Source organism: Nipponia nippon, unplaced genomic scaffold (genome assembly GCF_047370975.1).
Source record: "Nipponia nippon isolate SJK-2023a ecotype South Korea unplaced genomic scaffold, ASM4737097v1 scaffold_9, whole genome shotgun sequence".
In the NCBI taxonomy this organism is placed as follows: Eukaryota; Metazoa; Chordata; class Aves; order Pelecaniformes; family Threskiornithidae; genus Nipponia; species Nipponia nippon.
The window spans coordinates 40572537-40587689 of NW_028262413.1; the positions used below are offsets into that span (position 1 = coordinate 40572537).

Consider the following 15153-nt stretch of genomic DNA (forward strand, 5'->3'; position numbering starts at 1 on the left):
GTTAGCTCCTCAGCCTGAATTTTGCAACTCTATGAGAATACTAACTCCTGCATGTATTCACGGTGGTCACTTTTTGTACCAGTGAGTTCAGCATTTCTTTTAATTCACTGTAGTTCTGCACCTGAAGGAGGACTAGATTAGCATCTAGTCATTCAAGGGCTTCAGAGTAAAGGAAGTGGGGCAGGGGAGAGAATTAAGAAACCCACAACATAACAATATCCTTCCAGCTTGAAATCAAGTTCTTAAACTGATCCAGCTTCTTTTGAACATATGGTTCAAATAGCTGGCTGCAGTTATTACAGGGACATTTCATCCATGTCGAAGGGGCAGGTTTTTCCCTGGGTCTTTCCTCAGCCACATGGGTAACCCAAATAAGATAGCAACTGACAAGTCGAGCCTTACCAACGTCACTTTTTCTTCAAACTAGAAATAATTGCCAGTCCTCAGTAGAATTGTCACCATTGATCCACGTACTACCTGAGTTACCCTGTGAGGAGAAGAAAAGCAAATTGATTATTACTGATAAGGCTGCGTGTCTCAGCTGGAAGGGGAGAACACAAGTTTATACAGGGGTCTCATCGCAGACATTGCAATTGATTTGCGTATTCAGTCATAACCGCTTCAACTCTGATCCATCTGTGTCAAACCTCTTGCAGATGGACAGATTCCAGACCAGATCGGTTGCCTACAGCATATCAATTCATCTGCAGTATGCAAATACACCTTCATGAGCAGAGACAGACAGAAAGCAATAATGAAAAACCAATGCCACTTCAGAGGAAAGCCAAGCTCTCAACTTCCAGAAGACTACAGTCACCATCTTCGCAAGACAGTGACATTGTCCACAGTTACAAAAGCTACCCAAATCCCTTCCTATTTAAAAGAGTAGAAGTAACAGGCTACTATTCTTCTCAAGTTTGTGCAATATCTACACTGTTACTGACGTGTGAAGCCAGTCTGAAAGAAGTTTCTTGCTACTTTTACTGAGGCTTAGCAAGGCAGCTCACTCCTACAGATGGAAGCTGGTGAACAATCTCTGCTTGTTCCCACACTTGCTTTTTTGAGAAGTTACAACATATCACACTTTAACAAGATGGTGAGAGGCACCAGGAGGCTCAGATACAGCCACCTAATTAACACCAGTGCACATGCACAAGAACTTGATGATGCCAATAAAAGAGAGCTAGCTTTCAGCCTGTAACCGTAAAAATGCAAGCGATACTTACAATTAGGACTGGATTCCCTACAGGCACAACAAACTGACGGGGAACTGGAGCTTGCAGGAAAAAGCTCCAGAACCATCTGCTCTCTACCACGGCTGCTGCTTCCGACTCGGACAGCCCATACCAAAGCCTTACCCTTCTCCCTAGCAGGAAGACAAAACCTCAGAAGTACTTTCTGTACTCAATGCAGCTACACCAAAATCCCTTGGAAGAAAACAAGCCTGGCATCAGCTCTTGAACAGTGTGCTGGGAAGCTGCAAGTTTCTGCCACCATAACCGTCTGTGTTGCAGGAGAACAGAGGGCGAGGAAAGCAGAGACACTTAATATTGGACAACTCAAGCTTTTATTTTCCAATTCTGAGCTTCACAGTAGAAGAGAGAGAGGAGTGGGCTACAAAACCCATTTATTCTTCTAATCAGAAGATTACATTGTCATCATGTGTCTCAATGAAGAGTTTGAGTACGATGTTCAGCTGTAGTATGTTAAGTAGACTTCCACCAACACTACCACTAACTGTATAGGAGACAACAGGCAAACTACAGCAATGGCCTCTCCAGGGAAGGTACAATCAGCAGAAGAGTGGATTGAGTTCCTGAACAATCGCTGACTCAAGGACGACCAGGTGCTCGAGCAAGTCTTCCCCAGCTAAAACTCCCAGAAGTTCTGCTGACATCTTCCCTTCATTGTTTTATTTAGAAAATTAATAGAGACACTGATACAAGAGTTACCTAAAACCTTCCTGCCACCTGGATTTTAAGCTAGTTTGCTGTTTACAACTTTCATAGCATTAGTGAATTTGTTAAAAATAAAACTGGACACAATTAGTCATCAGCATTTTGTACTAGTGACTCAGTATAACTGATCCAACTAAGCTGTGTCTCCCTGAGACTCTTCTCTCCCACATAATCTTCAGATTACAAACATACCACATCTTTTTCATACTTCTATATCCAGTTTTTGCCTGTCACTATCTTAAAAAAAGCATACTAGAGCTTGGAGTTACTTTCAGAAAAATCAGCTGTTGGGAGGTGGGATTATGCTTTGACACTTATGAACTAATATTTTTCCCCTTTTAGACAGTCTAAATACACATTCACTGAACAGATGAACCTCAAACACGTGCTAGAGGTTCATGTATTTGTCAGGATCTTTACCTAAAAGCTCAGATCAGTCTGCGTACAGCTAACAAAGCTGGCACTGCCGTCGCAGTTGCACAGCTATCTGCAGTCATTAACTAAGCAATGCATCTAGTCCAAGACAACTACACTGGTAAACTCCATGCCCTATGGATCCCGCTGTGGCACCTGAGGTGCCTCCTCGAGATTCTGGTATTTCTGAAGACCTAAACCAACCTCTCTCAGCCAGGGCAGGTTTGCAGGGGCTCAGCCAGAGCACTCTGCTCTAAAATTTTAAGGGTTTAGCTTACTGAAATGGATTTGAGAGCTCTGCCTCTAATCACAGAAGACAAATGCCTTGCTGTTTATGAGCAGGGATGAGGTCACCTTGCTTCTGTTTTGTTAAACCCTTTTTGCATTGACCCAATAAACTTGTCTGTTTACGAAAAAGGACAGATAACCACAGTGTTGAACCAGTCAAATTTTAATCTAGAATCTCCTCTAAATGGGTCAGCATTAATATAAACATACAAACATTTGGCCTCTTCTGTATACAGAAGACTAGATGCACTTTTAACAGGCTAGACAAAATTAGCAAGAGGCAGTAAGTATATCACTAGAAGCCATCAAGCCTGCCTTTTGATCCATCACAAGGTTTGAGATCCACATTGAGGAACACAATGAAGTTGAAGCTCTTGGGGCCAAGCATGTTATTTTGAAGCACCTTAAGTGTACAATTCCTTTTTTTAAAAAATCACTTAAAGGCATGACAGCCCCAAAGACTGTCAGTCTTTTCAAGTAATATTCTTAAGTCCCATTTGTGACTGAGGACTAAGTTTAAAAAAAATCAGTCACTGGAAAGCAAGTGCTGGATTTGTGGAGTCTTTTCATTTGCCCTTTCATCACAGAATAAAAAGCTGAAAATCATGTTACAGGAAACACTTCAGCACTACTACAGAGTGCACCTCACCTGTACAAGTATAATGAGAAAAACCCCATGTCTCCCCTTTTCAGCCAGGAACAAGTACCACAAAAGCCAGCAGAGCTACAGCAATTTCCTCACATATCCTTTCAAAGACACTGGGTTTTGGGGAAGCCACTGCCAAGATATTTACTTGTACAGCAAGTGAAGTCATGACTAACAAATCTGAGACTTGCACACATTTCTGTTCCAGATTTCCTGGGGAGAGGAGACTCTTCCAGGGACAGAAGTCACTTCAGCCTGTGACTCAACAGGGCATGTACAGGATTTGGTAGCTAACAAGCATTACAGCTCCTCCACCCATGCTGAAGCTAAGCCTGACTCTACATACTGGAAAGCCAACATTAAAAAAAGCAAAGGCATTAAAAGGAAGCCACTCCCATAGGGTCCTTCCCTCAGGCCTTTTAATGAGCAACTGAAAGCCTGACAGACTCATTTCACTGAAGCATTAGAAATGGTTTGGACTAAAGCGAAGATGCAGCTCTATGGAACTGCCCACAGAGAAGAGTAAAAGCAGCCTCTTTAAAAAGGGGCTCCACTAGCAAGATATCTTATGCTCCATTACATTCACTGAAGAATCTTGAAGGAATCCCATTTCTAGGAATGGCAGTTTGATACAAAAGCCTCTTAGACACCCCTCCCACCAGTCAGCATTCTGGCTCACTACTGCTTTTGGAGCTCAGCTGGACACCAAGACACAGGCCAACACTGAAAGCATTTAAAAATCCCCTTTCCTATCCTTTTACAGCTTCTACCAAGTAGCATAATATCCTCTCTTCCCCACAAAGATTCAGAAGAGCCAAAGAAGCTGTTTCTAGACAGATTAAGCAGACAGACTTTGTTAACTAACTTATCAGACATTTCTTGGACTGGTTTCATTTATTTGTAGTGCCTGCTTGCAGAATAAAACTCTGAAAGCAAGTCTGCTAGACAAGAGGAAAACAGAACACCCTTCTTTAAAGAGTTGTGCCTAGGCAGATTCAGATAGGAAATAAGGTTTTTTTCCCCCCCTCTTTGAAGGGGAAAGAAGGAAGTTAGCTCACTTTCACTGAAGTTAGTTCTTTAGAGAATGCTTCCGGGAAATTAATCATCTTCAATATCAGCCAAAGCTAAGGTCTCTTCCAAAACACACCACAAAACCAGAAGTTACAGGCTTGTCAATATCAGGTAAGATATTTAGAACCACATTATGGAGAAAGGAACTTTATTAAGGAAAGGGTAGGAAGTCAGAGCACTACAAAGGTTGTTAAACAAAGCCAAGTTTTATGTCAGCATATGATTCAAATCTCACTCCAGTAAGCGTACAGAAGTATGTCACACTGCTGAGCTTTCCATGGTTTAAATGCGGCGGAAGATGTTTAGGAGACCATCCCAATGAAAACGTACGTAGGGAATGTATACGCCTGGGAAAGACTCTGAAGCAACGTGTTGTGATGGGAAAGGCTGCCAGACTAAGTTTTTGTAAAGCCCTGGAGGACAGTCTGAGGTCACACAAGCTACATGAGCACAGGAACCTGTGCAAGAGCAATCATGAAAAACCTCAAGCTTTATTGCGCAGTCCCATATCCTGCCTTTCATATTTATGGAAAAAAGTGTTAAGCCTAAACTGCTACTTTAAGGTCTCTAAACAATTACACAGATACAAGTATTTTAGGACCACACCAGTACTATGCCTCACTGGTTTAGGCACACAAAGCAAGGCATCACACTGCTTATTTTGAGACTGGCATCTAACCAGCCCAAGCTTACCCCATGCAGAACCTCCCATTATCTTCAGTGGTAGCTCAGAAGAGAACACGTCAGAAGCAAACGCTGAGATCATCTTCATGTACCACTCAGTACTTCTGGCCATTAAAAACGACCAACTAAGTCTCAGACCTCAAAACACAAGAGTGTATAATTGAGAATTAGCTGAGCACTTCAAGCACTTAAGCTTAGGTTTTCAGGAGATGTGGCCATGAGAGAGAAAGTGCAGTCCTTGCCAGAGTCATCAGGAGTCTGGCAAAGCCCACCACAGTTTTATTGTCAAACATCTGAGAGATTTTTATCTCCAAATAAAGAGGGCACACTGACATGTCCCATCACAAGGATGCTTAAAAGAACATTACTTGGACAGCACATGGAAGTCCTTGGTGCAAATCCCTCTGCCTTGTGCCAGAGCCAGCACCCAGGCCAGGATTTGGCTGGCTGGTGAGTATACAAAGCAGCAGGTACTGTTTACGCCATGTTCCAGCAAGAATTTATTGGCTGGTTCCTTTACTGGAATTTGACCTTTTCATCAGATACAATACTTGGCTCATATAGTAAATTTAGAGGCACTGTGAGGTTACAGGGACAAAGTTCATAGCACGAGGCACCATCAGCACAGCCAGAAAGACAGGTGCCTTTAACTGGAGCTTTTTTTTTTTTTTTTTTCCTCCTTTTTTTGACTTCGAGAAGTCCTACACCTTCAGAGCAGAAGCCAAGCACCTAAGAGGGCTGGGTGTTCATGTCAGGGAAGCTTGCTTAAGAAAGCACCTGAGAATAATTCTATAGCCAACAGGGACAAAGACTCTTTAGGTCTTTCACTTCCCCAAGAAGGTTAATTTACAGTCAAATGAGCCTTGGATTTCACTTCCTTCCAACTACAGGAACTGCTTTTGTTCCTTCACAATATCATTTTAACTGATCAAAATGGTTCTACCGCATGACAGGCAGCTTTTGTATATCATCTAAGAAGGTTGCTATGTAGACTCCCTGTATGTCACCTTATCTGGTTCCTACTTGTCACAGATGGATTGAAAAACACTGCATTAGCTTTTATTGCACACACCCGATGTACAAGATTAAACTAAGACAAGACAAGGCTCTGATGACTCCACAGAAGTCAACTGCATCTTACCTTAAAGGAAAGGCTCATGTTATTTAAGCAAACATAATAATTTGATTACTGCAGAGACTTAGGACTTTGTCACACCCTAACCACTGCCTTATTGAACTACAGGACAGAGCTTCAGCTCCTTGTAGAAGAGGTCAAGCTTACTTTTAGATACTGATGGAGAAGAAATATTGGCTAACACCTTGCCACACTCTTACAGCATTAGCAGGTGTCACTTACCTACCACGTAACCCTGTGTCAGCAGGCAGCGTTAAGCTCAAGGGAAGAAGGAGAATAAACACTTTACAGAAAACCTGACAATCCATGCTCAGTAGTTGAGGGAATGCTACTAGCATCAAGCCACGGATAGCTAAGTGAGCTAATACAAACTGCATTACAGACTAAACCCACCCCAAAAGAGCCTGCTGTATTCCTTCACTATATTTTGAAATGCAGCATCATACTGTTAAAGCCTTATTTACCCTCAGACTCCAGACTGTCACAGAGCTCAGGCAAGTACATATCAGAGGAGCAGCCCAAAGTCCAAGCACATCACAGCTGTTTGCTCAGCTACAGGGTGCACAGCTGAGGAAGTGGGGAGCATGCTCCACACCAGACTAGCTGCACAGCAGGGAAAGACCATCATCTTGTACCAAAGTACAAGTTAAGACAGCTAAGACAACTTTATTCAAGACTGGTCCAGTTCAAGCAGTTGGAAAACACCTATATCTGAACATGATCAAAAGCTGAGATGCCACTTCACTCTCAGGTCTTCAAAACACCCTGCTTATTTTTTTTTCCTGATGATCAGCTCTGCTCCACAGCAGTACAGAAGATTTGCAGAGTCATTCTCCCAGAGTCTGTCCATGACAGATAGAAGGCTCATGCTAGAGAAGTTTAATTCACATCATTACATTAAAAATGAAGCAACAGCACTTCAGGACAAAAGAACCAAATACAAAGAGACAGGACCTGACCAACACACAGTTACCACTACTGCAGAATGTTCAGGTTTTGTCAGAATGATGATGGAAACAAACAGAGGTTTTGGAGCACTACAGCCGTTGCCAGCAACTCAAAGTCTGAAGAGCTACCTTGGCCCACTCTCCTGCAGAATCCGAGTGGGAGGTTAGCGATATTGCAGGCACACATCTCGGGACGTTTTCTCCTTACCTCTTACAAGGACGTTCACTGTAAATGACTGTGCATCTGCTTATTTCGCTTCGTACAATCTTTCATATTCGCATATGCCCAACCAACACTTCACAGAACAGGATGTTCCAGTTAAGGGACAGCCAGGCTTGAACAGCCTCAACATAATCCTTCTGGAACCTGTATCTCTATGCAAAAGCATCTCTGAAGATATAAATAAGTTTAGAAACAGGACAAGCTGTTGAACAGTGAACCCCTCACTAGCAGCCAGTCACTTGTCCTAGCTGACCCTTTACATGAGGAGCCCTTATTACACTATTTGAGTACTCAATGCCCTCAATAGGGCTGTAGCTCAATTATTAGCAACCACTATATCAGAAGTTTCAGAAGGGTTTGGTGTTTGCAGGAGCTCAGTCCATATTAGTATAGGAAGTTGTCATTGCCACTTATTTTAATCAGACTGAACCCACAATATGGGAAATGCAAGTATTTCTCAACAGTAATAATAAGCGCTAGGCAACTGAACTTCTTGGTCAATCTAGAGATAGAGATAAAAATCTTCTGTACATTGCCAAGTATGACACTTCCTTCCACTGCCGTTACCTCTAACGGAGCACAGGCACAAAGATGTTTCAAGCACCTGGTTTGTACAGAACTGCTTTGCAAAGCATTTTGAATTACTGCTGCCTGATGCTGGCAGTTAGAGACACTCTCTATTATCAAATCAACTGATGCAGCTGGAGAAAAGACAAGCCATTGGACATACAAGCCTTCCTAGAGCTAAAAGAGGCTAAGATAGCTGCCTGACTAGGTTAGCATCATTGCCACCCACATATGTTGGGCAAGTGGGATTTTGCTTCTCCCCATGAAGGACAGATTGTCCTTGCACATTGAAATTAAATCAATTGTTTGGTACTGAACTCAATCAGCTGAGTTTGATCAGATTTTTTTAACTGCATATAAGCTTAATCCTCACAAGCTATTTAGGCTTAAGGGCAAATATTTGCCCAGAAGTTCAGTTGTTCTATAGTACACGTTAAGAAGAGAAATTCAGAGCTATAACGCATCATGAAATACTATCCTCCAGAGAAACTCAAAAGCGTAGAAGGCTCCAATATACTAGCAGAACTATGACGATTTAGGCTTTTGCTGAAAAGTCTGAAACACCAGTTTCAGGCTGCACCTTTCAACAGGTATTACAAGCGCCAAAGACGCCAGCACATACACCTTTACTAGAGGCTTTACTAAATCCTGTTCTTTGTTAGCTTAATCCAAGTTCTGGCAGGATGAAAGTAAGGATGAAGAGGCCAGAGATACAGAGCAAGAAAGGGGAGTAACAGGGCAATGTGAATCCAGCAGCACCCAGGACACTTCCATTATTGGGTGAGGTTAAACTACAACTACAGAAGGTTTGAATCAGTGCTCCAAAGCCACCATTTTCTATCGTACATCAAATTACATCCAAAAGTACAGTTGGAACTTAGTAGATTTGGATAACCTCTCCATATGCCTGTGTCAAGGACAAATGATGTTGTTCTGCCATCTTTCCTTCCCAATACCACATCCCAGAACAGTGACTATTTCAGTGTGTTAATCTCTGGGTTTGCAGATTACAAGTTTAATAACGCAGTTTTATGAAACACGGAGAGCCTAAGCTGCTATTCATTCCCTGAATAGAAAAATATAGCTTTTACAAAAATAGTAGAACAAATTAATTTTTAAGTTTAACTTCTTCTGAAACAGTTTTGCAAGATGGAAGGTTTTATCCCCAACCACCATGTCTTTTCCACCCCTAGAACACACAGTCTGGCACAATCTTAGGTCAGCCTCATCCTCTCTCCAGCTAATTCACTCAGTAACACAGAGGACCTCCCATGCAAAAAGCTGAAATACAACTATCTTTAAAAATAAGGCAGGAGAATAGAACCCAAACATTAGCTCTTAATTCTTTTTTAAATATCCTTCCTGTTCTTACTCTTGACTTTGAGACTGAAATAAACGATAGCTAGAATAATAAGAAAGGCTGCACATCCACTGTTCCCAGAAGGGACAAGAGAATTTATACAAGCTTCTCTTGTGATACAAGAGCTAAGCATCTAGGAAAGAAGGTGAAGTAGACAAGCCAAGAAAAGATAACAACAGAGCAACCAAAGATTAGCTGTCAATAACAAAACTCCCTGCACAGGAAAAACATTATCGAAGAAGGTCTGAAAATGAGACATCACAAATGCAAACGGGTGAACTGTGCATTCTATGAACGCTCTATCAGCGAGGACTAGAACACGTCAGCCTAAGTAATATTATGAACATGGCTGAGCATGATAATCATTGATAAACAAGGCATGCAAGATGAACGCACTGTACCAGTTAGCTGATTAATAAGCCACAAACATTTGTTACAGAAGGAGACAGCAGTGATGCGGAAGCCAAACAGCAATCCGCAAGAGGCAGACAGGAATCTTTAGTACTTACCACACCAGTGGCAACTGTACATCAACAATGAGAGGAAGCTGTTACGAATTCTCTGAAGAGACCTGCATGAGAATGCAGCTACAGCATGCCACCCCTCCAGCCATAACTGTGGTGATAAAGCTGTTGCTAACATACCTCCTTAAAAAAGTTAGCGCCAGGCGAGGGATTTCACCAGCTGTCACACATTAACTGCGATAGGTAGATCTACTCATCCTGCGCTGGAGTAAATCACAGTCACACATGAAGCTGCAGAATGGAGCAGGCAGAATCCTGCCACACAGACTAGTGAGCAGGTGTATATAGTGCACATCAACAAAAGGAAGCCTAAAGTTGTTGCAAAATGCTAGCAGCCACACCAGGACCTAGGATTGTGAGTAAGAGAGGAGAAGAGCCTCATTTGGGGGAGCAGTGCGACCTGGCTGACGTCAGGCGGGGCTCACCCGGCTCTAACTCACACAAGCCCCATCCCCTCAGGGCCCCGCTCTGCCCTCAGCTCCCGAGCGCCTTACGCCTGCTTCCCGCCTCGGCCTTCGCTCCCTGCCAGCGCAGGCTGCTCACACCACCGCTTTCCCTGCCCTGCAGGACCTCACACCTCCACGAAGCGACGGGGAAGGCCGCCACCGCACCACCGGCTGCGCGGACCTCCCGGCCCCGGCGAGAGCCAGGAGGGAAGCTACCGGGAGGGGACCGGACCGCGGATCACCACAGCCAGGCCAGGCCGAGCCCCACCACAGGGCTACCCCCACCTCCCCCCCAGCAAACAGACACGCAAGGCAAGCCTGCTGCAGAAAATAAACAGAAAGAAGGCGGCTGGGCGGGCAGGGGGAGCCTGAGGCCGGAGCGAGAGGAGCACCGCTGACCACCCGGCGCCTGACCGACCCGGCCCCGGGGCAGCGGCCAGCAGAGCCCCCCGCGCCCCCTCAGGCCCCGCACCGCTGAGGGGCAGGCGGGGAGCCGGGCCCGGCCCGCCGCCCCCTCAGCCCTGCGGGGAAGGGACTCCCGGAGCGGCGCCGCCTCACCTGCAGGCCCGGCCGGCAGCTCCCACCCATCTGCACCGACCCCGCTACGCGCGGCCCCTTAGCAACCGCCCTCGCCCTCCCATTGGCAGCGCCGCCGTGCCGCTCCCGCCCGAGCCCGCGCGCAGATTGGCCGGGAGGCGAGCTGAGGGTGGGAGACCGCTCCAGCCAGGCTGCACGGGCGCCATTGGCTGGCGGAGACGCAGCGGGGCGGGGCGCTGAGGTTCCGTTGGCTTGGACGCCTTTCATTCAGGCGGAGGGCGGTGATTGACGTCCGCGGGCGAGGCGGGGCGGGGCTGCCGGCGCCTGGGGGCAGCAGCGGCTGATGCCGCCATGACAGAGCGGGGCCGCGGCGGGGCGGCGGGCGGAGGCGGGAGGAGCGGTGACAGGAGCGGTGACGCGGGGGTGAAGCACCAGCCTCGCCGCTGGCCGCTTCCTGCTGCCGGAGCCAGCACCCCTGCGGCGGGGGGGAGGCAGCCTGGGGACCGCTCCAACTGAGGTGTGTGTTCGCCCTTCAGTGACAGGGACTTGACGGTCCTGAGGGCCGGATGGGCCAAAACTTCTCCAGCGTGGCACAAGCCTCTGGTAGTCCATCTAAGTGTGCCCAGGTGCTGAATACTGGTCACATAATGCTATGTTGCAATCAAAAGTCATTTAGGAATGATATCTTGGGGCCTTAAAAATGGTGGCTAGGCCTTAACACGCTGTTTTTTTTTCCCATGGGCCCCCAGGCCATCTCTGTGTGGCAAACCTGGCCCTGGGGTGCAAGCTGGGATCACCTCTTGGGCCTCACCAGCAGGAGTGAAGGGGTCTTTCCGAGGCACTGGAGTGCCCACCCAGTTCTCTCCCACCGAGTGGGATGTGTGACAGGGACAGCAACATCTGCCCAGAGGTGGATGGAGCCTGCCACATCTGGAAAGCACTGGAGGAAAACAAATAATAAAAAATGTCACAGCGCAATGTTTATAAACTTGCTTTTCTGGTAGCTTCCCAAAAGAGCCACATGTTACATTGCTACTAACATCAACTGTTCCCAGCTATGTTAATGGTTGCTTTATATAACTGGATGGAAAAATCCTTTCCCTGATTTCAGACATTTTGTTTCCTCTGTTTACTGGGAGTTGGAGCTTCCTACGTAGAGAAAGCTCTCAAGGAGCAAGTCACATTTTCCAGAGAGTTATGTATCTGGAGAGATGACTAACTGCTGTAGGCTGAGTCACGGTGAAGAAGGGAGCTCTGAGGAAGGGCAGCGAGGGGACTGCTGAAATGATGGTGGTGGAACAGAAACAGCAGCAACCCCACAGCGAGCGCTCCTCCTCGCTTGCTACAGATGCGATCCTGTACCACTCAGTCAAATGAGAGCTGTATTCCTTATCTTCAGCTTTTAATTAACCTTGTGAAAATACCCAGGGTTTATGGTGGTTGCTAAATTTGTCGGCGACTCAGCTGGGCTGAGGTTTGGTATGTCTGAAGGCAGCTGAGTTATGCTTGTGATCAAACTACGAGATAGGCTTAGCAGATAAACTTCCGGTATCAGCCTCTTAACTAAGTATTTGAAGAATGTGTTTGAATTTGATTACAGAAAATTGCAGTCCAATTGATTCCAGGTGTACCTTGGCTACTCACTGTTGATCCAGGCAGGAAAACACAGATCCAAGCAGGAAAACACACCATGAACTGGAGCTGAGCCTCCAGGCAAGGCTTTTATTTTAAATCCTTGAGGCTGTTGGAGATTTCTCTGACCTGAGAGAAGCTCCGCTATTAGAAGAGAGCTTTCTTAAGCACACCCTCACAAAGCAAAGCAAACCGAACTCTTAGCTGCCCACATCTTGCTGAGAAGTGAAACATAGGGTTTTTTTATGCCAGGGTGCTCGGATACGTCAGTGAGGAACAAGAGCTGAGAACCGGAGGGGACTAATGCTGAAGAGGTGGCAGCACGAACTCACAGGTGGCTGTGGCAGCGGGAGCCGAACTCCTGAGCTGTGCTTATTGCAAGAAGAAGGGCTGTGGTGGAAAAGGCGCTGCGTCTCCAGAAAGGGAAAGAGGAACCGGTTGAAGTCAGTCGGTGTTTTGCTCTGCACAACATCATGGGGGTTCCAGCTGCACCTTCTGGTGTGGGAGCAGAGATGGCTGGGAGGGAGCAAGGCATGTTTTGTGGATGTAAACCCAGCTTTGGGCTATTAAAACAGCCTGCGAGCTGTGGCTTGTAAAGGAAGCCTTCCTCTGAGTGTGCGGGGAGCCGACGTTGCTACAGCCGAGCCGGTGTGATGATGAGGACCACAGGGCTGACTGGTGCTGGGAGCAGCGGTGTGCGCGGTAGGTGGAGCGCGCTGGCCCGGAGCCAGGAGCGAGGCTGTACCACTCTGTACCGCTGGCAGCAAACAGCTCACGCTCAGGAAATGCCACCTGAGCAGTAGTCCAAACTATTCTGTAAACGAAGGGTGCTGGGAAGAGCCGAGCTTCATTCCCGGCCTCGTAGGGAGGGATTTGGCAGCTCCAACCCAGCAGACGCTGCTGTCTGATGTTCCTGCAAAGAAGTGGGATGGGGGTGTCCAGGAACACCCTCGTGCTTCGCAGACAGGAGGATTCCTCTTTGAGTAGTGTGGCTACTGCAGAAGAGGTCAAATGTATGTGCTGGGAACTGTAGGCACAGGTAGAACAGACAGCTTTGCCTTGTGCTTTGGGCAGGCAATTACCTCTGTATAATAAGGCCAAAAAAAGGCTGAGGATAATTTCATCTTTTTAAACCCAGCAATTGGAAAGGTACCAGGCAGAGAGAACTCGATGCGGTGCTGAGCCAGCCTGAGACACCCCCATACAACACTGTGGTGACAGTCACCTTTTGTTCTTCACATCCCTCTCTCTTTTAGCTGTTGCTGCCACAAGGAACTTGGACTCTTTTTCCACTTCATTTCCCCTGGCCCAGCTTTCCTCCTGCTCAGCAATCTCGCCGTGCGCTGAAGGACTCCCAGGGACTTTGCACCTCTGAGGAAACCTTTTTGCCGGAGGAAGTATCGGGGTGTTGATCTCTGCCAGTGTAGCAGGAGCTAAAAGGAAAACATCTCATATCACAGGGTTTGATTGCCAGCTGAAAATAAGCGGAGTGCCTGTCAGTGACATGTGAGCACAAAAAAGCTTTGCAGATGGAAATAAAGGCAATGCTTTTTCCTCTTCTCCTGCTCTGCCTTCCCTGCAGTGCCAGCGAGGCACTGGCTTGCAGGCTGCAGAGCCGTGCCGGTTGAGAGCCTGTTGGATCTGGATGCAGAGAGCTCTTTGGACTCTTACGTATTTTCTGAAAATGGTGTCTAAAAGCGTAATGGGCACTTTGCAGATCTCTAAATAGACCAGTCTCTGTCCCGAGGAGCTGACAACATAAGGAGACAAGTGCCAGGGATGGGAGAACGGCTGCATCATGCAAACAGGAGCCGGGGAGGTGGCACGTGGCCCACCTGCTCAGTATTTTTCCATCACATTCTCATTCAGCTGTGCCTTGCCAACTTCCAGCTCTGTCACCCTCCTCAAAAGCTTCTGCTCAGGGTTTATTTAGCATGCTATTTATTTCCTAATTATAGCACTTACTGACTAACCTCAGCCCTACAGGGCTACGGCTGTCCACCTTTTTGTGCCCTGTAGACCAGAGGCTCTGGTCTCTTCTTATGGCTGAAGGCATTTCTTCTGCTGCCCTGTTGCTAGCGTCTTTCTGACTCTTTTTTTTCCTGTTTTTCTACCAAACCAAGAGGGCTCTGACTGCTGATACAGGGAGCTTCACCGATCATTTCAGAGCAGATAAGCTATTGCATTCCCAAATTCTTTAGGCCAAAAGAGAAATGCCACTGAGCTGAGCACTTTACCAGGCTGTGCTCCGCCGCTTCTGTCCACGAATTCCCGACAGCCAGCTCACTCCTTTTACCCCACGCCCAGCCACAGCTGCTGGCTGGAGGAAGAGGTTTTAAAACCCACTCCCTGGCATCAGCAGCGCCCCTGGGTCCTGCTTCGGGATGCTCCGCGACACTTGAACACTGCCTGGCTCCACAAGCAGCCTCAGTGCTCTGGGAGAAGGGTCCGTCCGTATCTCCCGGAGATGAATCCATGCCACAACACTGCTGAATTTTCCAGGGAGTCCGGTCAAGTGAAATTCCTACCTCCTGTACCAAAAGCTGCCAGGCTGAGCAGACCTGTTGCCTGCAGCCACCTCCAATACCACCTCTTGTTTGCTCGCAGCCTTTTCTGCTCCTTTATCACACATTTTGGTAAATCAAGACACAGCTGCAGGAGCCAAGCGGTGCTTTGGTGTGGCACCTGTCCCTAAAGCCATCTGCACGAGCAGGGGGGTTG

General features: G+C 46.9%; 1 protein-coding gene across 3 annotated transcripts in view; it reads right to left on the reverse strand.

The window, feature by feature from the left end:
- The window catches only part of ABHD2 (abhydrolase domain containing 2, acylglycerol lipase), a 42925-nt gene extending 32033 nt beyond the window's left edge, over positions 1-10892 (reverse strand). The window contains exons 1-2 of one of the 3 annotated variants that reach the window (XM_087744026.1): positions 10822-10892; positions 403-487 (exon numbers count right to left, since the gene is read on the reverse strand). The gene's annotated coding sequence lies outside the window, so the exon portion shown is untranslated. Of the gene's footprint in view, positions 1-402; positions 488-9802; positions 9825-9937; positions 10537-10821 lie in introns of those variants that run through there. The other 2 variants (XM_087744027.1, XM_087744028.1) reach the window with 2 other exon arrangements.
- Between the last annotated feature and the right edge of the window lie 4261 nt (positions 10893-15153).